The 23,530-nt window shown below is 36.8% G+C and overlaps 1 pseudogene; it reads left to right on the top strand.

Annotated features, from left to right (window-relative positions):
• The first annotated feature begins 11,297 nt into the window (after positions 1–11,297).
• On the top strand, positions 11,298–12,427 carry LOC101047115 (olfactory receptor 8B8-like; annotated as a pseudogene).
• Positions 12,428–23,530: the final 11,103 nt, after the last annotated feature.

Genomic DNA, 23,530 nt, shown 5'->3' with positions numbered 1-23,530 from the left:
GCTGAGACTAACACTTGAGTATTTGACTCTAAATTTAACAGGTTTTATTTTTCAATTATATGAAATTTCTCTACTTTTAAAAATTGGTGAAAAATGAACAATAACTGCATTAAATAAAAAGTGCATTGGAATACAAATAACAGTAAAATACTCAAATAAGAAAAATGTTTTACATTTTATATTATACAGCTCTATTGGATAATTTAGAATGTATGATTCTATTCTTGTTTTATATCAGCCTATACAATAAATAGAAATACATAAGGGTGGCCTAAGTAATGATTATTGTTTTAGTTGCTTACAAACTCCCAGGGTCAGCTGCAAGTTCCTATGTTCAAGATCTTATTTAATCTCATCTCAGTGATAATTGTTAGGCACCATTACGATTAGCCCAGTCTGGCAGAAATTGCTGCTGTTCATTCTACTTTCAGAACACACACTTCCCAGTTTTTCCTGCAGTGCATTATAGTATGTGACTCATGAACACCATTCCAGGTAAGAATGTGCCCTTTTCATGATCTTTTTGTCCTTCTTTAGGTCGGATGCAAAGGATAAGGCCCTAGTTAGGTGACAAATCCATAAAGAAAGTCAGGAAGTGACTGCAATCAAGTATAGAGAAAGAGTGGGAGGATGGTTGGTAGTGAAATCAAGTAGGAGTACGTTGAGGGGCTTGAGATACTGGTAATGTTCTATATGTATACCTGCATGGTGGTTATAAGCTGTTCATTTTATGTAATTGGTAAATGTGCATATTTTATATGCCTTATGCATGTATTTATGCTAAACTTAACAATTAATTGAGGCTACAAATCTTTGATAGCACTCTACTTAAACTGAAAATTAAGCTAATCCATAAGCAAACACTGAAATTAATGCCCAATATACACGAACAGCCTTAGTACAGAACAGATCGCATAGAAGAAGACCAGTAGAAGTAGCAAAACACAGCAGAGTAATCCAGGCCCAAACAGGGAAGAGACTAGTCCCTTTACTAACCCAATGAAGAATTTCCACTCGTGTCTGTGGGAAGAAGAAAGTCATTGTACAATCCCTTGTACAGATTTGTAGTATGTTAGATGTCATTATGTTTAAGTTCATGGCATATTAACAACGGTAGAATTCTTATTCCCTATTATGTAATTTCATTTTCTTCACGTTTTCTGAATTCTTGATAAATATTTTTCTTAATAAACTTATCCATGCACTATTTTTGACAGATTTGTGATGAAAATAATAAAAGGATATAGAAATACAGAAATATTTAGGCCTATGGAAAAATACCATGCTTTGAAAGCTAGACTTGTTACAAAACACAATGACTGAATCAGAACTGGGTATCACAAATTATAATTCGAGTTCAGAGATTATTCAGCAGTAACTTTGTGTTGAGTCCCAGAATATTGAGTTAGAGCATTTTCTATTTCACCTCCCTAGAGAAGCATTGCTCCTGGAGTAGGATAACCCTGAATTGGAAGGTGGAAAGCAGGTTGATTCAGTTAAGAATAGTGGAGACTGGCCTTTGCATGTATATACTCATAATACAATCATTGTAAATTTTTAAAATGTAGGTGATACAGGAACAGAAAACCAAACACTGCATGTTCTCACTCATAAGTGGAAGCTGAACAATGAGAACACATGGACACAGGGAGGGGAACATCACACACTGGGGCCTGTCAGAGGTTGGGGGTTAGGGGAGGGATAGCATCAGGAGAAACACTTAAAAGCGATGACGGGTTGGTGGGTGCAGTAAACCACCATGGCATGTGTATACCTATGGAACAAACCTGCATGTTCTGCACATGTCTCCAAGAATTTAAAGTGTAATTTTAAAAAGATAAATAAATAAATAAATAAATATAGGTAATAGACACAAGATTAATATCCAGTATGGTTTATAATTAAATAAAAAGTGAGATAATAGTACCACTGAAAATGGGAAATTCCGGAGTCTATTGAAGGATTGCACAGTAAGCTGCAGCCAATTTCATCTCTTAGCACAGTAGCAGCTACACGCACTCCACCATCCAGCCCCCTGGCAGCCAGTCGTGCTAATGTTCCAGGAACAGCTTGCACACAGCTTGAGAAAGCTAGAGGAGGGAAAAAGGACACCGCACTCTGCTCTGATTGCTGCTCTAACTATAGATTTGCAAACAAGACTTTGGCCATTTTTGTTGCACCTCTTACCCTGTTGCAAGCCCCTCCCTTACTGGCTTAGGTAACTTCCAGGGGATTTAAAAATTAGTGATCTTTTCCCTTTTTCATTTTTCTCTTTTCACCTTTCATGAGCCAGATATCAAAAACGAGGACATGCAAAAGCAACTGTTTATAAAGGGGAAATCTGAAAGTCATTGTGCATGCCAGAAAAAGTTGTAGGCTTAGAAAAGAACTGAGAGGACATTTAGTTTACTCCTCTGACTGATGTTTGATACAGGAAACCTACAACAATTCAAAAAACTAAAAACAAAAAATAAACAAAAGAAAAAAATAGCAAACTCTGGTAAGAGGAAGAATATGGCTTTAGGATTTACTACATTATTAGATTCATATGTCCATTTTTCAACAAAAAATACAAAGTATACAAAGAAACAGGAATATAAGGCCTATTAAATGGAATAAATAAACAGAAACCGTCATTGAGAAAGATCTCATGAGCAATCTACTAGACAAGTCTTTCCAACAGCTGTCTTAAAGATGTTCGAAGAATGTAAGGAAAATTAAAGAAAGTCAAAAGTCAATAAAATGATGTATGAATGAAATAGAAATAAAGAGAAAACTAAAAAGAAACAAAAAATCTGAAGTTTAAAAGTACAATAAATGAAATTTAAAAATTACTAATGGTATCAAAAGGCAGAAGAAAGAATTTGTGAAGATAGGTCAATAAAAACTATGTCTGAGAAACAGAAAGCAGCATTATTTACAATACATAAAACATGGAAACAACTCAGATGCCTTTTGACTGATAAATAAATAATCAAAATGTGGTATATACATACAATAAAGTATTATTCAGCCCTACAAAGAAAGGAAATTCTGACGTATGTTACAACAGGGTTGAACCTGGAGGATATTGTGCTACATGAAATGTCAGTCACAAAAAGACAAATGTTGTATGATTCCACTCATTTGAGGTGGAGTAGTCAAAATCATAACATAGAAAGTAGAATTATGAGTGTCAAGAGCTGGGAGAAGGAGAGAATGTGGAGTTATTGTTTAATGGATAAAGAATTTCAGTTTTACAAGAGGAATAGAATCCTTGAGATAGATGATAATGACGGTAGCACATTGTAAGTGTATTTAATACCACTGAATTGTATGCTTAAAATATTTAAAATGGTAGATTTTGTTTATATTTTATCACAGTAAAAATGGGGAAAAATAAAGCGGTTTGTTCTAAAAGATTATATAGTATTACAGATAGTATGATTATAAATGTCATAATGTTAAAATTACATGTGTGTAGGTGACATGTGTGTTAGCATGTAATGTATTTTTGGAGAAGTATTTCAAATAAGACATGAGTCCTGTGTTAGCTACGTCAATTAAAAGACCAAAAAGCACTATGAGAAAGAAGAGTGAAGAGAATTTTTCTACCTCATCTGCCCTAGGGGAAACGTGCAATCTGATACAAAATTTTGAGTGGAGTACTGTCTCCAAATATATCAGGATCAAAACATCTTCATCCATGTGTAAAAATTCCATTATTCTCTTATCAGATTTGAATTATGTAGGGGCTTTGGGAAGCCTCTATATCAAGCCCCTGATAGCTTGAAGCAAAGAATAAAGTTTACATGATGTTATCTGTCATTACACTTCAAAAACTGAGTGATGTTTGATTTTTGTTTTGTCGTTTAATGATTACTTTTGGACAAAATTATGGTTAAAATCCTAATTTTCTGGACTTCCCACCATACTCAGATGCTCATAAAAGAAAGCAGGGTAGGGTGACTGTCCCTAAGCAGGGCTCTCCAGCTACAGGTAATGCTTTTTAACACCCCCCATGTAACTGTGAAGGTATGTAACAGTTTGAACCCAGCCAGCCTCTTGCATCTAAAGATGGCCACCTATCTCACAACTACTTAGAGGTGCTGGAGAAAGTGTACTCCAGTAGGCCTGAATTTAAAAGTAAGCCAGCCGGGTGTGGTGGCTCACGCCTGTAATCCCAGCACTTTGGGAGGCCGAGGCGGGTGGACCACGAGGTCAAGAGATCGAGACCATCCTGGTCAACATGGTGAAACCCCGTCTCTACTAAAAATACAAAAAATTAGCTGGGCATGGTGGCTCGTGCCTGTAGTCCCAGCTACTCAGGAGCCTGAGGCAGGAGAATTGCCTGAGCCCAGGAGGCGGAGGTTGCGGTGAGCCGAGATCGCGCCATTGCACTCCAGCCTGGGTAACAAGGGCGAAATTATATAATAAATATAATTTATTTATTATAAATAAATAAAAAATAAAAATAAATAAAAAAGGGAAACCTATTAAAAATGGTTCACCCATAGAAGTAGCTATAGGCAGGAGGAACAGAGGAGGGCAGGGTATGCTACGGTCTCTCTCCCCGAGCTTGCAGAAGCCGGTGCTCTCCACTCAGCATGCTCTTCACAGAAGTCAGAGCTCGCTGCTCTAACTTGGGCGTTAGAGTGGCGGGAAGAGAAGGCCCTCAATGGATACGCTGATTCCAGGCATGCATATTCCATCTTGCATGAACATAGGGCTATTTGGAAGGAAAGAGGCATGTTAACATGTGCGAGCAGGTCAAAAATGGCGGCGTCGTTTGACGGTTGTTAGAGGCTGTAAGGAAAGCAGCTTAGATGGCAGTAGTTCCTGGCCGCAGCCACCAGAGGGGGATGCCGAGGTAATTCAGGGAAATAAACTGTCAAAACAGGCAGCTTGGGGACTTCAATGTCAAACAGGTACCTTTTCAAATGCCACTTTTGCCTCCCCTCCTGGGTCTTGCTCCTTTTTTTTTTTTTTTTTTTTTTTTTTTTTTTACCACGACTTACTCTCAAAACGGCTTCCAAATGGGGTTACGCCAAAAGTCCTGACCATCCGGAATGACTAATGAACACTAATAGACAACCATTTTTCCCAAAAGCAGTTGCACTGCAGGTCATTAAAAAGGCCCATTCTAACACCCAGTTTGGTCAGGAGGCCTTTAAGAACTGGCTTTGCAAAAGCATGAATGTCCTCAACTTCAGGGAGTTAATCAAATAAGTAGTTAAGACTTGCCTCACCTGCTGTGTTAATGACCCTAATATCCACTGTGCAGGGGGCGCTCAAAGGGGACCATTCAAAGAGGGTTCAGTATCAAGGTAGATGCCTCGGGCAGATTGACAAATTGATTTTGCAGTTATGCCCAGAGCCTCAGGAAACTTTAAGTACATTTTTCAGGATGAGTAGAAGCCTTTGCCACCTGCACTGAGGCTGTGCATGAGGTAGCGAAGGTGCTATGAAAGGAAATTGTCCCCAGATTCAGGCTGCTTCAGTTAATCCAAAGCAATAATGGACAAGTATTCATATTTTCCATTACTAAGCTTACTTCTCAGGGCCTAGGCACCTGCATGCCACCTGGAGACAACAGTCTTCAGGTAGAGGATACCAGAAAAACCGTTAAAAGGACTTTAGCCAAATTATGCCAGAAAAGCCACAACCCACGGATCTCATTGCTCCCCATGGCCCTGTTAGACATAATAATAGCTGCAAAAGGAAAAATTAAACTGAGCTTTTATGAGCTAATGTATGGTTGATGGGTCCAGGCCTGGTCAGGTAACCAGAAGGTCCTCAGAAATATGGGGGAAAAATATGCCACTCAAATTTAAAAAAATGATAAAAGCCCTTTGGACCTATAGAAACTGAGAATTGCCTTCACCTCCAATTGCCTAACCCCCAATTGAGAATTACCTGACCTCCAATCCTTTCCAACCTGCGGATCAGGCTTACTTAAAAAACTAGAGAGAAGAAGACTACAAGGTAATGTAAAACAAAAATGGATGGGTCCATATCTGTTGATTCTCACAACTAACTCTATCTTAAAGTTACAAGGATTGACACCACCACACTCAGATAAAAGCAGCCACAGAACCCAAGGAAGAAAGTCCCACTTACCAAGCTGAACCACTCTCAGATCTAAGATTCCTGTTCAAACAGACAGTCAAGAAACCTCGATCGGATAGGTAACCTTGGACCTACATGTTCTTTCTGCCAGGACTTGATCTACTTGCCTTGCTTATAGGTAGTCTCATCTTTGCTTTCAGAGTTTAGAGTTTACGCCTCTGGAAAACACACGGCATCAAAGAGAGTGCACCCTAGGGCACCCATCTCAAAGCCATTATTATACTTGATAACTGCCTCTTGATTACCTCTTGGCAGAGCAAGGTCTGGTGTGTGTAGTCACCAACTCTCTCTATTGTTCCTTGGCAAATAATTCAAGATTAATTAAAAATTGGGCCAGGCCTGGTGTCTCACGCCTGTAATACCAGCACTTTGGGAGGCTGAGGCAGGTGGATTCTGAGGTCAGGAGTTTGAGACCATCCTGACCAACATGGTGAAACCCTGTCTCTACTAAAAATATGAAAATTAGCTGGGTGTGGTGGCGGGTGCCTGTCATCCCAGCTACTTAGGAGGCTGAGACAGGAGAATTGCTTGAACTCGGGAGGTGGAAGTTGCAGTAAGCCAAGATCTTGCCACTGCAGTCCAGCCTGGGTGACAGAGTGAGACTCTGTCTCAAAAAAAAAAAAAAAAAAAAAAAAAAAAGACATCAAAGTCATTTACTATCAGGTCAAGTGGTTGTACCAACTTAACCAAAAGAATACAAACCCTCAGGGCCTATGGGAAATTGTTAAACAGGCCTTCCCTAATTTCACCCAGTTGTTATTCTTCCTGGATCCTTCAGCTGCCAGCAGCTTCTCTTGATCTTTGGGCCCTGTCTCTTAAACTGTCTGATCTCTTTTGTATCTCAGTGAATTGAAGTCATACAGAAATAGGAACAACTAGATTTACACCCAGGAAATAACCAGACCTACTGACAGGCAAGGGAAAAATTTCACTTCTTGAATGGGCCCCATAGCAACATACAAATTGAGCTTGAAGGAGTCATAGAAGACAGACATTCATCCACCTTGCAGCACTCCTCAAGAATGAAGAGCGAATACAGAGAAAGGGCAGATTCATTCCATGGTATAATGCTTATGTGCTATAGTAGAATTTCTACCCTGTCCTAGCTCTGCCTATCTTTAAGAAACAGGAGACTTGTGATAAAAAGTTTTCTTTGTAATCAGAGCAGCTGAGACTGGTTAGAATCAATTTTTAAAATCACAAGAATAAGTCCTTACCTGTGAGATATTACTTTATGTATATGTAAATGGACTAAACTTCTAAATCAAAAGATATATAGTGGCTATGTGAATTAAAAAAAAAAAAGACCAAGTTATATGCTATCTACAAGAGACTCACTTTAGATTTAAGAACACATCTCAACTAAAGCAGTGGAGGAAAATTGTTTATTCAGTGATGATCAGAAGAGAGCATATCAGACAAAATAGACTTTAGTAAAATGTGTCACAGGGTCAATAAATTCATTATATAAAGATAAAGGAGTTTATTAAACAAGAAGATGTAACGGCTATAAACATGTATGCACCCAACATCAAAACACCCAAGTATAGAAGGCACACAATGACAGATATGAATGGAAAAATAGACAGGAATATGATAATAGCAAAAAACTTCAATTTCTCACTCTCTATAATAAGTAGGTCATTCAGGCTGAAAGTTAATAAGAACACAGCATAACTTAACAATGTAATAGACCAAATGGAACTAACAAATATATATACAAACATATTCAAAACTTTTCACCCAGCAGCAGAATACACATTCTTCTCAAGCACAAGTAAAAAATTCTCCAGGATACATCACGTTTCAGGTCATAAATAAATCTGGACAAATTTAAGAAAATTAAAATCATTTCAAATATCTTTTACGACCACAAAGGAATAAAACTAGAGATCAATAATAGTAAGAAAATCGGAAAATTCAGGATTACTTGGAAACTAAACAACATACTCTTGAACAAACATTGAGTCAGAGAAGAAATCAGAAAGAAAATTTAAAAAATGTATCAAAACACACAAGCAAAAATACAACATAACAAAACTTACAAGTTGCAGTAAAAGCAGTGCTAAGAAGGAACTTAAAGGTATAAACACCTATGTTAAACAATTGAAACTATCTCAAATAACTTTATACCTTAAGGAGCTAGGAAGAAAACCCAATATGTTGTTGTAGTAAACTGCAAACTAGAAATAGGAAGAAAGTAATAAAAACTTGACTATAAATAAATCAGATAGAGAATGGAAACAATAAAAAATCAACATAAATAAGATTTTGTTTTGTGAAAAAATAAAACAAAACAAAACTGAGAAATCCTTAGTTATATTAACTAAGAAAAATAGAGAGAAGGCTTTTCTTGTGATTTTTCTTCTGTCTTGGGCATCAAGTTAATGCTGGTCTCATAAATTAAATTTGAAAGTGTTCCCTTGTCTTCAATGCATTGAAAGAGTTTGAGAAGAATTGGCATTAATTCTTTAAATGTTTGGTAGAATACGCCAGATGTCTTTGTTCTCAGTAGCTGCCAGTTGCTCAGAGAGTGCAAGGTCCAGTCAGCACCCTGAAACAAGTGAGGAAGAAGCCATTTGCTCAGGTAGCCCTCAAATAGTTGGATCACTGGACTTCTGATACACCTCTTTCCCTCCTTAGGGAAATGCTGAGAGCGAGAGTTTGCATTAACTGCTAGTGTCTGTGATGGACCTTGGGAAGAGGCTGCACTAATTATCAGTTCAAATAACAAACTCTGTTCTCATTGGACCCTGGAAGCTGGAGTATGTTGCAACCTGTGTCCTGCCAGCACTGTGAGATTGTCTAGACAGGAGCCAGTCTTCTGTATAGTCCCCAGATACATTGAGCATTAAGGCACTGGAAGAGCGAAGTGTATCTCTTTCCCTCTCCAGGGAGAAGCTAGGAGGGCCCCTTTCTGCCTCCCTCCCTTCCTCCCTTCTTTTCTTCCTTCCTCCCTTCCTCGCTCCCTCCCTCTATCTCTTCTTACCTCCCTTTCTCCTCCCCTCCCTCCCTTCCTCTCTTCTTTCTCTCTCTTTTTTCCTTTCTCTCTCCCTTTCTCCTTTCTCTCTTTCTCTCTTTTCTTTCTCTTTCTTTCTCTCTCATTTCTCTCTCTCTCTCTTTCTTTCTTTTTCTTTCTCTCTTCTATCTCTGTACTAAGCTATTTTGTCTGCATTGCCTACTCTGTTCCCATTGGCCTTTAATAATCAGAGCATGCCAAGTCTTATGTCCACGTCAGTGCTAGGAGACAGGCTACATAGAAGCAAGTCCTCGGCATAACCTGTGGAAAAGGTGGGGCATTGGACGCATGGTGTACCTCAATGTCCTTCCCAAGGAGAAGCATTTATTCCAATTGCATGATGCTCTGCCAGAAATAGAGATTATGGCACAAAGATAAGGCAAATGTTCCTACCAGATTCCATGTGGCTGGTTTTATGCTAGACTAGGGTATAGGAACATTGTAACTAGGTTGAGAAGTGTCACAAATAGAATCTGTCCATGAATTGTTATGGAATTACTTTGTTCATGGGGGAAAGAGGATCTAGGGCTTCCTGTTGCACCATCTTGCTGACTGAGAAATGAAAGTTTATTTCTGGCTCTGCAGGCCTGATGTACAATCCTCCAAGTGAAAAGAAAACTTGAATAAAATATTGAGTCTCTAAGGAACCAAAGGCAGATTATGGTCCAGGGTGTAAATACAATTCCCATGTTTTCCTGTTACTCCTAAAATCTGTTTCCTGGGGAAGAGACTTGAGCAAGCTTCTACCCTGTTTATAACCACATGTATTATTATCATTAAGCTCATATTAAATCTTCTGGTGTCTTATCAAATGGCATATATGGTAACAATAAAGACTTTATTTTTTCTGATGCTTGGGAGGATGCAAAGCAATAATTATAAATTAGATGACCTGTGGTTCAGAAAAAATTTCAGAACATACTGGAAATAGAGTTTGGGCTACATCTTCTTAGAAGCAAAAACCCAAAGCCTCAGATGCTGAAATTGCCCTTTTAGTACCACAAGATAAGTAAACAATAGAAAACACTGAGATTGTCTGGCATAAGAGGGTATATTTCTGAATTCTATTTATATTACTGTCTTGCTTTGAAATGGAATTACAGGGATGTACGATATTGCTCTTTATTTTACACCTTGTCAGTCTTGATATTCAGGTGCAACTGGTGTAAGAATCGATTCAAAGTGGGAGCTGGGAATGTTCAGAGAAAGGAGTGGATGTGGTATTTCAGTCAGTATTTCCCTCTCCATGAATGAAAATCTCCCTCTTTTAGATTTATGGCTTTTTTTTTTCACCTGTGACTTGAAGTAGTAATGTAACCTTTTCTAGACTTGGGTCCCTTATTTGTGTATTAGAAACAAGATTCTTTGTCCCCACCACACCAGAGTCCACTCTGCACTGGAGGTGAGCACCAGATTGCAAAGGTCTCTGCTTCCAATTCTAATGGTGAGGGAGGATTCAAGTGAATGGAGAAATGTTGAGATGAGGGAAGGATGATTCTGTCCCGGTTCATCCTTCTCCCTTATGCTATCTCTTCTTAAGAGTTATGTTTGCATATGTCAGAACCAGCCTTCACTCCATAGGCTAAGTTGGTGCTATATTTGGCTTAGTAAGAGTCTACCATGGGTAAGTCAGTGTCACTCAGTAACACAGTAGTGGTAAAGGCAGATTCTGTGGGTTCTCATTAGTCTAGTTTCAGATCATCTCAGCCATATTCCAAGTTGTGGGAGAAAATACCCTGGGAAGTTCTGGGTTGTCTTCTTATGCAACCCTTTTATCCTGTGTCCAAAGATTCCATTGGAGTAGAATTGCTCCTGGAAATGACTCTTTGGTGGCTGAATTCATTCTGGCGGGGTTAACAGACCAGTCAGGTCTCAGATCTCCAACTCCCCCTGCTCTTCATGTTTCTTGTAGCGTATGTTTTCACTGTAATAAGAAACTTTGTCTTGGTAACTCTACGTGGAATTCACATCTTCACACCCCGATGTACTTTTTCCTTTCCAAATTGTTCTTCACAGACCTCTGCTATTCTTCTGTGTTTATACTCAGAATGCTAAGGAACTGTATTTCAGAGAAGAATGTTCTCTCCTACATGGTTTGCATGATGTAGCTTTTCTTTTTCCGTTTTTTTTTTTTTTTTTTGATATTTTTGAATGTTGCATGCTGACGTCAATGGCCTGTGATTGCTATGTGACCATCTGTTACCCACTTCTTTATAACATTGCCATGTCCCCTAAAGTGTGTTTCAGCCTTATGCTTGGTTCCTACTTCCTGTCCTTTTCTGGTGCCATGGCCCACACCGATGCATGCTGAGGCTGACCTTCTGCAACGCAAACATCATCAGTCACAACTTCTGTGACATCCTCCCTGTGTTCCAGCTCTCCTGCACCAGCACCTACATCATTGAGCTGATGGTTTTCACTGTGGCAGCCATCAACATCAATGTGCCCCCTGTCACCTTATTTATCACCTATGGTGGCATCCTTTCCAGCATCCTCCCCATCAGTTCCAACGAGAGGAGATCCAAAGCCTTTGGCACTTGTAGTTCCCACACAATTGCTGTTTCTCTGTTCTTTGTATTTAGTGCATTTATGTATCTCAATCCATCTTCTGCGTGGTCTATGGATGAGGGAAAATTCTTTTCTGTTTTTTATATGAATATGCTTCCCATGATGAGTTCCTTGATCTGCAGCTTATGAAGCAAAGGTGTTAAATTAGCTGTGGGAAAAGCTCTGAGTAGGAGAAATGTTGTCATAAACGTATTTCTCTGTGCATGTAGTTACAGGATGGGATTATCTATATTTTATTATAATAATTTAGAAGGAAATATTTTTTCCTATTTGTTATTGTGATGATGATTCATTGAATATCATCCTGCTAATTTGTCTCCAATTTTTTATAGCAGATTTTTTTTCCCTTACCCTTGGCACATCTGTCCTTTTTTCATCATTTTTCCTGCTTAATAATAAAGTTTAAAAAGTTTTTCTTTTTTTTCATTGTCATTATGGATTTCCTTTTTTCTTTTTGAAAAGATGATTGGTTTCTCAAATGACCACATAAAGGAAAATAGGATGACAGTGTTCCGTTGCATGAAGAATCTGACAACCTGTCTCTACTCTTGTCCTTCCATCCTCCACTGGGCAGCATCATGCGTCCTTTAAATGCCAGTGTTTTCCAGACAGGCAAAGTTCAACAACACCTTTGCAGTTTTAAATACTATACATGAAGTTTCTTTTGGCGTTAATTTTACGTTTACCCTCGTATATCCCAAATAGCTTACACAGGTCATTAATGCACATTGATTGCATCTATGAGATGCTGAAACTAACAGACGCTAATGATTCACTTAAAGTCATGCAATTTATTTATTTAAAAAAGCCTAGAATAAGTTAATAGACTCTTGGTTTCAAGTCTACTACTCTTTTTGGTATACTTTATTATCTTACTTCATTAAACATGAAATACTACACGAGAAAACATTTCTTTTGGACAGTTAAGTGCACTTTGCTTCTAGATGATATATAAGTTAATCTCGGGATGGTTGTTGCTTTAGTTTTTTGTTCTGGGAAAGAATCTGTGTTTTGGGGGCTGTGTGAAAGTAGAGATCTATTTAGCTGAGATAGTTGCAAATTGATTGGCTCAAGTAGGGAGCTGATGTATTTTACAAAAATCAAAAAGCATACTGAAATATTTTCTGGTGTTTATAATTCAGAGAATAGAGGTATAAGAGAGACAGGAGCCTAGCAATGTGTCATTTAGGCAAGAATCCAAAGAGACACATAGCCAATATACAAGAGGTCTTTGTGTGGGAATTATCAATGAGGATTTAGAAACCATCTGAAATTCTCAATCAATTTAAATTCTCAATCTTAATTTGTATCTGTTCTGTAAATTACTGTAACTATCTTTTACTAACAAAAAGTTTTATTAAAATTTGTAATCCACAATGACTATACACTAAATAGTGTTTCAAGGAGTGAATGTAAAAAGTCTGTGGTCACATTTGTGGAGAACCAGGAAGAGAAAGAAAGGAAACTTCAACCAGAAAAATAATGAGTGGTAATAGGATCTCAAGTTAGGAAGGAGAAACCTAGAAAGTAGAGCCATTAAAGCTTCTACCTATGACTCCTTTTTCTCTAAATTGGAAGGCCTTACAAACATTATGGTGATCATAGAATTTTTCTGAGTAGGATGAAGGCATAAGCTATTTGATATCAAAGAAAGGTTAAACCTGAGGCTTGGAAGAACCCTCAGGCAACTAAATCACTCATAGTTTTGTGGTTTTGATTAGTTATTTTCATATGGATTTTAAGGTATTAGAACCTCATATTGCAGTTGTGAAATTATATAAACCCATAATAACATAGGAGAGGGTGTGTACTAGGTTATTAACATGAAATAAATAAGGGCAATGAATTGGAGAGAGCTGAATGGGAAGGTAGTGCTGTGTAAAAAGAAAAAAAGTGATTTCTCCTAAAAAATTTGAGAGTTATTATGTATTATATGACCATGTATGTCATAATGTTAAAATTATATAACTATGAAGACTATGTGTGTGTGAATGTGACATATCTTTTGGCAGGCATTTCAGGGGTCACTAACTGTGTGATAATAACTGTACCTAAAAGTCAAACAATCACTGTTAGAAGAGGGGAGAAGAAAGTTTCCCATCTTTTAGGTCTGGAGGAATGTGCTATTTGTGATGTAAAATTCTGAATAGAATATTAAGCCTCCCAAGACAGCACTCTCACTGCTACTACATGACCTGGATTCTATGGTAGTTCTGCTTTTAGTATTTTGAAAAACCTCAATACTGTTTTTGATAATGGCCCTACAAATGTACATTACTACCAACAGTGTGTAAGAGCTCCTTGTGGGATTTGTTATATATATATATTTGATAATAGCCAATTTAACTGGGGTGAGATGGTAGCTTATAGTGGTTTTTATTTGCATTTCCCTGAGGATTACTGATTTTGAGCCTTTTTTTTTTTTTTTTTTTTTTACCTTTTGGCCATTTATATGTCTTCTTTTGAGAAATGTTTATTCAGATCCTTTGCTCATTTTAAAACAGATTTTTTTTTTTTTTTTGGCTGTCAAGTTGTTTGAGTTCCCTGTTGGATGAATAGTTTGAAAATAGTTTCTACCATTCTATAGGTTGTCTCTTCACCATTGTTTTCTTTGTTGTACCTGAAGTTTTTAGTGTCAGAGAGTTCTACTTGTTTTTGTTTTATTACTTGTGCTTTAGAAGTCTTACCTACAAAATTTTTGCTTGACCAATGCCTTGCAGGGTTTCCCATAAGTTTTCTTCCAGTAATGTTACAATTTGGGGTTTTACATATAAGACTTTAATCCATTTTGAGTTGAGTTTTGTATATATTGGAGATAGGGGTCTAGATTCATTCTTTTGCCTATGGATATTCAGTATTCCCAGTACTATTTATTGAAGAGGGTGTCCTTTCCCCAACGTGCACATTCTTGGCATCTTTGCCAAAAACCTGTTGGCTGTAAATATGTGGATTTATTCCTAGGATCTCTAGTCTGTTCCATCGAACATGTGTTTTTTTGTCACTATCATGCTGTTTTGGTTCCTATCACTTCTTAGTGTATCTTAAAGTCAAGTAGTATGATGCCTTTGGCTGGTTATTATCAGTATTCCTTTGGCTATTTAGGATCTTTTGTGATTCCAAGTGAATTTTAGAATTACTTTTCCCATTTCTGTGAAGAAAGTGTTTGGTATTTTGACAGGGTTTGCATTGAATTTGTATATCACTTTTAGTAATATGGCTATCTTAACAATATTAATTCTTGTAATCCGGGAACATGGGATATCTGTCCATTGTTCTGTGGTCTCTTCAGTATCTTCCATCAGCATTTTATAGTTTTCATTACAAAGAAATTTTACCTCCTTGATTAAATTTATTTCTAAGTATTTTCTTATTTATTTGTAAATATTATAAATGTCATTGCTTTCTTGATTTTTTTCATCTAGTTTATTATTGGTGTATAGAAACACAACTGAGTTCTGTATGTTGATTTTGTATCCTGAAATGTTACTGAATTCATTGATCAATTCTGAGAGTTTTTTGGTGGTGTCTAAGTTTTTCTATATGTAAGATTATGTAATCTGCAAAAAGAGACAATTAGATTTTCTCTTTTCCAATTTGGATGCCCTTTTTTTTTTTTTTTTTTACCTTTTGGCTAATTGCTCTAGCTAGCTCTTCCTGTACTATGTTGAATAGCAGTGCTGAAAGTGGGCATCCTGTCTTGTCCTATTTCCTAGAGGAAACATTTCAAGCTATTTCCCATTTAGTATGATGTTAACTGTGGTTTTTAAATATATGTCCTTTATTATGGTGATGTATGTTCCTTTTATATCTAATTTGTTGAAAGTGTTTCTCATGAAGAAATGTTGATTTTTATCAAATGCCTTTTCTGCATCTTGAAAAAAATTATTATTTTTGTCCTTCATTCTGTTGATGTATTACATTTATGATTTGCTTATATTGAAGAAAATATGCATTCCTGGGATAAACCCCACTTGATCATAATGTGTTAACTTTTTGATGGATTGCTGGATTCACTTTTCTAGTATTTTGTTGAGGATTTTTGCATCTGTGTTCATCACCAGTGTTGGCCTGTGTGTGTGTGTGTGCTTGTCTAATTTTGGTATCAAGGTAATGCTGGATTCACAGAAGGAGTCAGGAAAAATTTCTCCATGTTGAATTTTTTGAAAAAATTTGAGAACCATTGTTCTCTTATTTATGTGTTTGGTAAAATTCAGCAGTAAAGTTATCTGGTTCTGAGCTTTCCCTTGTTGACAGACTTTATTACTGATTCAATCTCATTGCTTGTTATTGGTCTGTTCATGTTTTCTATTTCTTCTTGGTTCAATCTCAATAGCTTATATGGGTTCAAAAATTTATCCATTTCTTTTAGGCTTTCTAGTTTTTCTGCATATAGTTTTTTTTATAATAGACTAATCATCCTTTGTATTTATGTGGTATCAGTTGTAATAACTTTTTTATCATTTCTGATTTTATTTATTTGGGTCTTCCCTTTTTTTCTTAGGCTAGATAATGGTGTGTCAGTTTTGTTTCTCTTTTTAAAAATCAGCTTTTCACTTACTTGATTTTTTTATTGTTTTTTAGTCTCCATTTTGTTTACTTTTGCTCTGGTTTATATTATTTCTTTTCTCCTACTAATTTTAGGTTCTTTTTTCCCTTGGTTTTCTAGTTCCTTGAGATGCTTACTTAGATCATTTTAAAAAGTTTACTCTACTTTATTGATGTAGGCATTTATTGCAATAAAATTCCCTCTTAGTACTGTTTTGATGGTATCTCAGAGGTTTTGGTATAGCTACCCCTGCATGCTTATTTTTTCCATTTGTGTGAAATATCTTTTTCTATGTCTTCCTCTCCAACTATGTTTGTCTTTGCAGGTGAAGTGAGTTTCTTGTAGATAGCATGTAGTGCTGTGGCAATTTTTAAAATAAGATAACAATAAAGTTTGCTCATGAATTGACTATTTCTTTCATGAAATAATTCTCTGTAGCATGTAATGTTATTTGATAAAATTTTACCCCTAGCAGAACTTCTGTCAAAATTGGAGTTGGTCCTCTCAAATCCATCCACTGCTTTATCAACTAAGTTTACGTAATATTCTAAATCATTTCTTGTCATTTCAACAATATTCACAGCATCTTCATCAGAAGTAGATTTATTTAAAAAGAGCACTTTCTTTGCTTATCCATAAGAAGCAACTCCTCATCTGTTAAAGTTTTATTATTAGATCCTAGCAATTAGTCACCTCTTCAGGCTCCACTTACGTAATTTTAGTGCTTTTGCTGTTTTTAACATATCTGTAGTTACTTCCTTCACTGAAGTCATCCATGGGGGCTGGAATCAACTTCTCCCAAACTCCTGTTAATGTTGATATTTCTACTTCCTTCCACGAATCGCAAATGTTCTTAATGACATCTAGAATGGTAATTTCTTTCTGGAATGTTTTCCTTTGCCTAGATCCATCAGAGGAATTACTACTATCTTTGGCAGGTATAACCCTATAAAATGTACTTCTTAAATGAGAAGACTTGAAAGTGTAAATTACTCCCCGACCCAGTGGTTTCAGAATGGATGTTTTATTAGCAGGCATGAAAGTAACATTAATCTTTTTGTACATCTCCATCAGAGTTTTTGGGTGATTAGGTTCATTGTCAATAAGCAGTTATATTTTGAAACAAATATATATTTTTTCTGAGCAGTAGGTCTCGACAGTTGACTTAAAATATTCACTAAACCATGCTGTAAACAAATCTGTCATTTAGGTTTTGTTGTTCCATTTGTAGAGGACAGGCAGAGTATATGTAGCATAACTCTTAATGGCCCTAGGATTTTCAGAATGATAAGTGAGTATTGGTTTCAACATAAAGTCATCAGCTGACTTAGCCCCTAATAATAAAATCACCTGTCCATTGAAGCTTTGAAGCCAGGCATTAACTTCTCCACTCCAGCTCTGAAAGTCTTAGATGGCAAGATGGCACCTATCTTCTTCTTCTTCTTCTTCTTTTTTTTTTTTTTTTGAGACAGAGTTTTACTCTGTCACCCAGGCTGAAGTGCAATAATGTGATTTCAGCTCACTGCAACCTCTTTCTCCTGGGTTCATGTGATTCTCGTGTCTTAGCTACCCTTATAGCTGGGACTACAATGGTGCACCAACACACTTAGCTAATTTTTGTATTTTTAGTAGAGACAGGGTTTTATGTTGTTGGCCAAGCTAATCTCAAACTCCCAGCCTTAGGTGATCTGCCAACCTTGGCTTCCCAACGTACTGGGATTACAGGCGTGAGCTACAATATCTGACCTCTTCTTCTAATAGAAAGCTCTTTTATCATTGAAAATCTGTTGTTTAGTATAGTTACCTTCATCCATAATCTTAGCTAGATCTTCTGGATAATTCGCTGCAGCTTCTGTGTCTGTACTCGCTACTTCACCTTGCATTTTAGGTTATGAAGATGGTTTCTTTCCTTAAACTTTATGAAGTAACCTCTGTTAGTTTTCAACTTGTCTTCTGCAGCTTCCTCACCTCTCTCAGACTTTATAAAATTGAAGAGAGTTTGGACCTTGCTCTAGATAAAGCTTTTGCTTAAAGGAGTGTTGTGGCTTGTTATATCTTATACCCAAATGACAGAAATTTTCTCCATATGAGCAATAAGGCTATATAAGGCTATTTAATTTTTTTATCATTCGTGTGCTCACTGGAGTAGCAGTTTTAATTTTCTGCAATATTTTTTCTTTTGGATTCATCCTGGCTAACAGGTGCAAGAGGCCTACCTTTTGGCCTATCTCAGCTTTTGACATATCTTCTTTACTAAGCTAAATTGTTTGTAGCTTTTGATAAGTGAAAGACATGACTTTTCCTTTCACTTAAACACTTAGAGGTCATTGTCAGGCTATTAACTGGCCTAATATCAATATTGCTGTGTCTTAGGCAATGGGGAGGCCTGAGGATAGGGAAAAAGGTGGGGTACTGCTGGCCAGTAGAGCAGTCAGAACACACCGGACACTTACCAGCTAAGTTTCCATCTTATATGGGTGTGGTTTCTGGTGCCCTGAAACAATTACAATAGTAACATCAAAGATTACTGATCCCAGATCACCATAGCAGATATAGTAATAATGAAAAACTTGAAATACTGCATAAATTATCAAAATGTGATACAGACATAAAATGAGCATGTGCTGTTGAAAAAATGATGTTGATAGACTTACTGGACAAAGGGTTGCCACAAACCTTCAATTTGTAAAAAATGTAATATCTGGGCTGGGCACGGTGGCTCATGCCTGTAATCCCAGCACTTTGGGAGGCCAAGGCAGGTGGATCACGAGGTTAAGAGATCCTGGTCAACATGGTGAAACCCCATCTCTACTAAAAAAAAAAAAAAAAAAAAAAAAAAAAAAAAAAAAAAAATCAGCTGGGCATGGTGGCGCGTGCCTGTAATCCCAGCTACTCAGGAGGCTGCTGAGGCAGGAGAATTGCCTGAACCAGGAGGCTGAGGTTGCGGTGAGCCGAGATCGCGCCATTGCACTCTAGCCTGGGTAACAAGAGTGAAACTCCATCTCAAAAAAAAAAAAAAGAAAGAAAGAAAAAAAGAAAAAAAAATGTAATCTCTGGAAAGCAAAATAAAGTGAAGCACAATACAATGAGATATACTTGTATATACAGTTATTCATGGCATAAAGCCAATTTGATCAAAGAGAGGACCACATACACATAATATTACAACGGAATTGGAAAATTTCTATCACCTAGTGACATTGTAGCCATTGAAAGTCACGGCTCAATGCATTACTCACAAGTTTGTAATGATGCTGAGGTAAACAGCTTACTGTGCTGCCAGTATAATGCATACAATTTTAAGTGATTATGTTATTGCTTTATGTATTTACTATACTGTACTGTTTATCATTATTGTAGAGGGTACTCCTTCTAATTATAAAAGGTGAAGTAAACTCACCTTGCCATGTATGTACCTATGCAACAATCCTGCAGGATCTGTACATGTACCCCAGAACCTAAAGTATGATAAAAAAAAAAAAAAGCAACACGCAGGGTTTTTTAAAGGAGATATTCTAGAATAGAGCATTGTTATCATAGGAAATGATGGCTCCATGTTTTGTTATTGCCTCTAAAGACCTTCCAGTGGGTCAAGATATAGAGGTGGAAGGCAGTAATATTGATGATGCTGACTCTGGCCTAGGCGAATGTGTGTGTGCTTCTGTCTTAGATTTTAACAAGAAAGTTTAAAAAGTGTAAAGATAATAAAAACATTTAAAGTAAAAAAGCTAATAGAATAAGGATATGGAAGAAAAAAATATTTTTGTTTAGCTGCACAGTGTCTTTGTGTTATAAGCTAAGTTATATTTTAAGAGAGTCAAAAAGTGAAAAAATTTGATAGGTTTATAAGTAAAAAAATTATAGTAAACTAAGGTTAATTTATTATTGAAGAAAGAAAAAAGTTTCTATAAATTTAGTGTGGACCAAGCAAACAGTGCTTATAAAATTTACAGTAGTGTACAGTAATGTCCTAGGTGAAGACATTCACTCACCCCTCACTCACTGACTCACCCAGAGCAATTTCCATTTCTGCAAACTTTATTCATGGTAGCTGCCCTATACAGTTATACCATTCTTAGTTTTTTATATAATATGTTTTTACTTCACTTCTTCTACATTTAGATACATAAATACTTGCCATTGTGTTACAGTTGCCTGCAGTATTTAATATGGTAACATGATGTCCAGATTTGTACCTTACGAGCAGTAGGCAATACTATATAACTTAGGTTTGTAGTAGGCTGTTTCATCTAGGTTTGTGTAAGTACACTCTATGATATTTGCATGACAAGACTGCCTAATGATGCATTTCTCAGAATATATCCCATCATTACATGATGCATGACTGCATATATATTTAATTATGTTTCTTATATAGTATATGTAATATATATGTGTATACATGTAATTATATATATAATATATAATATCTAATTTTATTGCATATCTAGTAATAATGAAACATTTGAAATATAATACGTAATTTTATATATTATATGTAATTTTAGCAGATGAACACCATTGGGTGATTCCTGCCTCTTTTTCAGTAAACATTAAGAAGAGAAACAGTAATTTATTATGATGAGAAGGAAAGTTTGTATAGGTTTAAACTTAAATTTTAAGTATAATCTTTGGTTGCCTGCTAATATTCTTTGTTTCGTTTGGTTATCTTCTTTTTAAATCTTTTTTTTCCCCTTTTTAAAAAATTGCTATGGTCTCTAAAATGTGAATATTTCTAACATTTTATTTCTTATATTTCCTAGGAAGACATAGTTTGCACAATACTCAATGTGTCCAAAACACTTGAACCAATCATAATAGTTCTTCATGGCCTCTCATGAACTCTGACCCTGACTCAATTTCCGCTTCAATTTTAAACAAGGTTAAATTATAATTTTAAAATGTATTTTTATTACATAGTTTTGATTGCCCAGTGGATAACGGAGAACCATTTGAAGTTCTTCAGCTAGGCAGAGAGATCTGTGCCTTCAGAGTTTACTCCAGTAGCAATGTATATGGCTGAATAGAGTAAGTACATGAGAAAAGATTAGAATTATTCTCTAGTCTATGGTGTTTTGTTAGGAGCTATTATAATTCAGTTGCACAGTTCAGTTACAAACTAAAATGTGCTAGAAATTGTGTAGGAATTGAGGTAAAAGACTGGGGGTTGTTGGGGTCGTGAGGTCTGTTGTTTAGCATGTAAAAGATGTAGAAAATATTCTGAATGGCTTTGGCCAGAGAATGATGTAATTTCAACAAATATTTACTTAGTACACACTGTGTACTAAAAACCATACTTAGCACCTGGAACAAAGAATTAAATATTAAAGAAGACAGAAATGAAATTTATCCTTACAGAACTTACAGTGTAAAGAGGGAACACAGAAATTAAAGGCGGCAAAAATGTCTTCATCTGTAATCCCAGCAGTTTGGGAGGCCTAGGCGGGCAGATCCCTTAAGCCCAGGAGTTCCAGGCCAGCCTAGTCAACCTGTTGAAACTCGGTCCCTACAAAAAAACACAAAAATTAGCCAGTTATGTTGGCATGCACCTGTAACTCTAGCTACTTGGGAGGCTGAGGTGGATTGCTTGAGTCCAGGAGTTTGAGGCTGCAGTTAGCTGTGATCCTGTCACTGAGCTCTTGCCTGGGAGAAGAGCAATGCCTTCACACACACACACACACACACACACACACACACACACACACACACACACACGGAGTTTTATAAGGGATGTACCAGAAGCTGTGAGAACAGAAATAATGACAGCTGATATTTATTGCCTATTTACCACTGTTCTAACCATTTTACTTATATTTTTTAATCATCATAAAAACCCTATGAATAATGCTATTTTTAAATATTTTACCAATGTGAACGAAAAGCACAGGGAAGCTAAATAAGTTGCCTAAGTTAGTCAGCCTGGGAATGGGATTCCCACACATTTCCTGTAATGCATAGACCAAACTCTGAACTACTATGGTGAGAATAAATTGATGACCTCATTAGGGAAATATTACATTTAAGGACTCAGTAGGACACTCATGTAGGTGTTTAGATGTAGAAATTTTAAAAGGGAATTAAGATATTAATTTTTTCAGTGATATCCCAAGAGAGACAACTGAAGTGAGTTACTGCTGCCTTTGTGCTGTAGTTTGAATGTATGTCTCCTCTATATGTATTAAATATCTCACCCCCAAAGCAACAGTATTAGGAGGTGAGATCTTTTGTAGATGATAGTGGAGACAGAGCTCTCTTGAATGAAATTAGCATCCTTATAAAAAGAGGTCCACAGGTAGCCTTTGCCCTTCTGCCTTGTGCGGTTAGAGTAGGAAGGCAGCTGTCTACCTAGAAGCAGGGCCTCACCAGATGCTGAACACTGGGGCTTGATCTTGGCCTTTAGCTTCCAGAACTGTGAGAAATAAATTTCTGTTTTTCCTAAGACAACCAGTCTATGATATTTTGTCATAGTAGCCCGATCAGACTAAGCCACCTAGAACAATTTCTGATAAAGAAATAACAAAGGCTGAGTGTGGCAACTCAGGCCTATAATTCCAGCACTTTGGGAGGTCCAGGTGGTAGTATTGCTTGAGGCCAGGAGTTCAAGACCAGCTTGAACAACATAGGGAGATCACCCCCATCTCTACAAAAAATAAGCAAAATTAGCCCGGCATAGTGGCACTTTCCTGTAGCCCCAATTATTTGAGAAGCTAAGGTGGGAGGATCACTCGAGCCTGGGAGGTCAAGGCTGCAGTGAGCTGTGAAGGTGCCACTGAATTTCAGTCTTGGTGATACAGTGACAACCCTGTCTCAGAAAAAGAAAAAAAGAGAGAGAAAGAAATAAAGACTGCAGGCAGATCCTGTGAAGAATTTTCATTCAGGATGAGGAAAAAAGAAAGAACCAATGAAATAGAATTCCTGTCAGATGTGAAGATTATGGGAGATGGGACTTTATTTGCACTCTGCTTTAGGGGATGTACAGTGCCTTGGGAGAAGAAAAACTTGATAAAATACAGAGTCTAAGAAACAAAAGAGAAATCATAGTCCAGGGTATAAAGACAAAGCCCACATCTTGCTTAAACCTAACCCGTATTCCCTGGGGAAGTGGTTGAGGAGGCGTTAACCCTGCTTATAACAAGGTACATTATATCATTAAATGGACATTAAATCTTTCATGTCCTACTAAGTGACAGAAAAGATAATAATAAAAACTTTGTTTTGTCTGCTGCTTGAGAGAAATCAAATTTATAATGAAAACAATAATGTATAATTCAGAAGGACATAATGAAGGT

Source organism: Saimiri boliviensis, chromosome 6 (genome assembly GCF_048565385.1).
Source record: "Saimiri boliviensis isolate mSaiBol1 chromosome 6, mSaiBol1.pri, whole genome shotgun sequence".
Lineage (NCBI taxonomy): Eukaryota > Metazoa > Chordata > Mammalia > Primates > Cebidae > Saimiri > Saimiri boliviensis.
The sequence above is the reverse complement of the archived record's forward strand: the minus strand, read 5'-3'. Positions and strand labels throughout refer to the sequence as shown.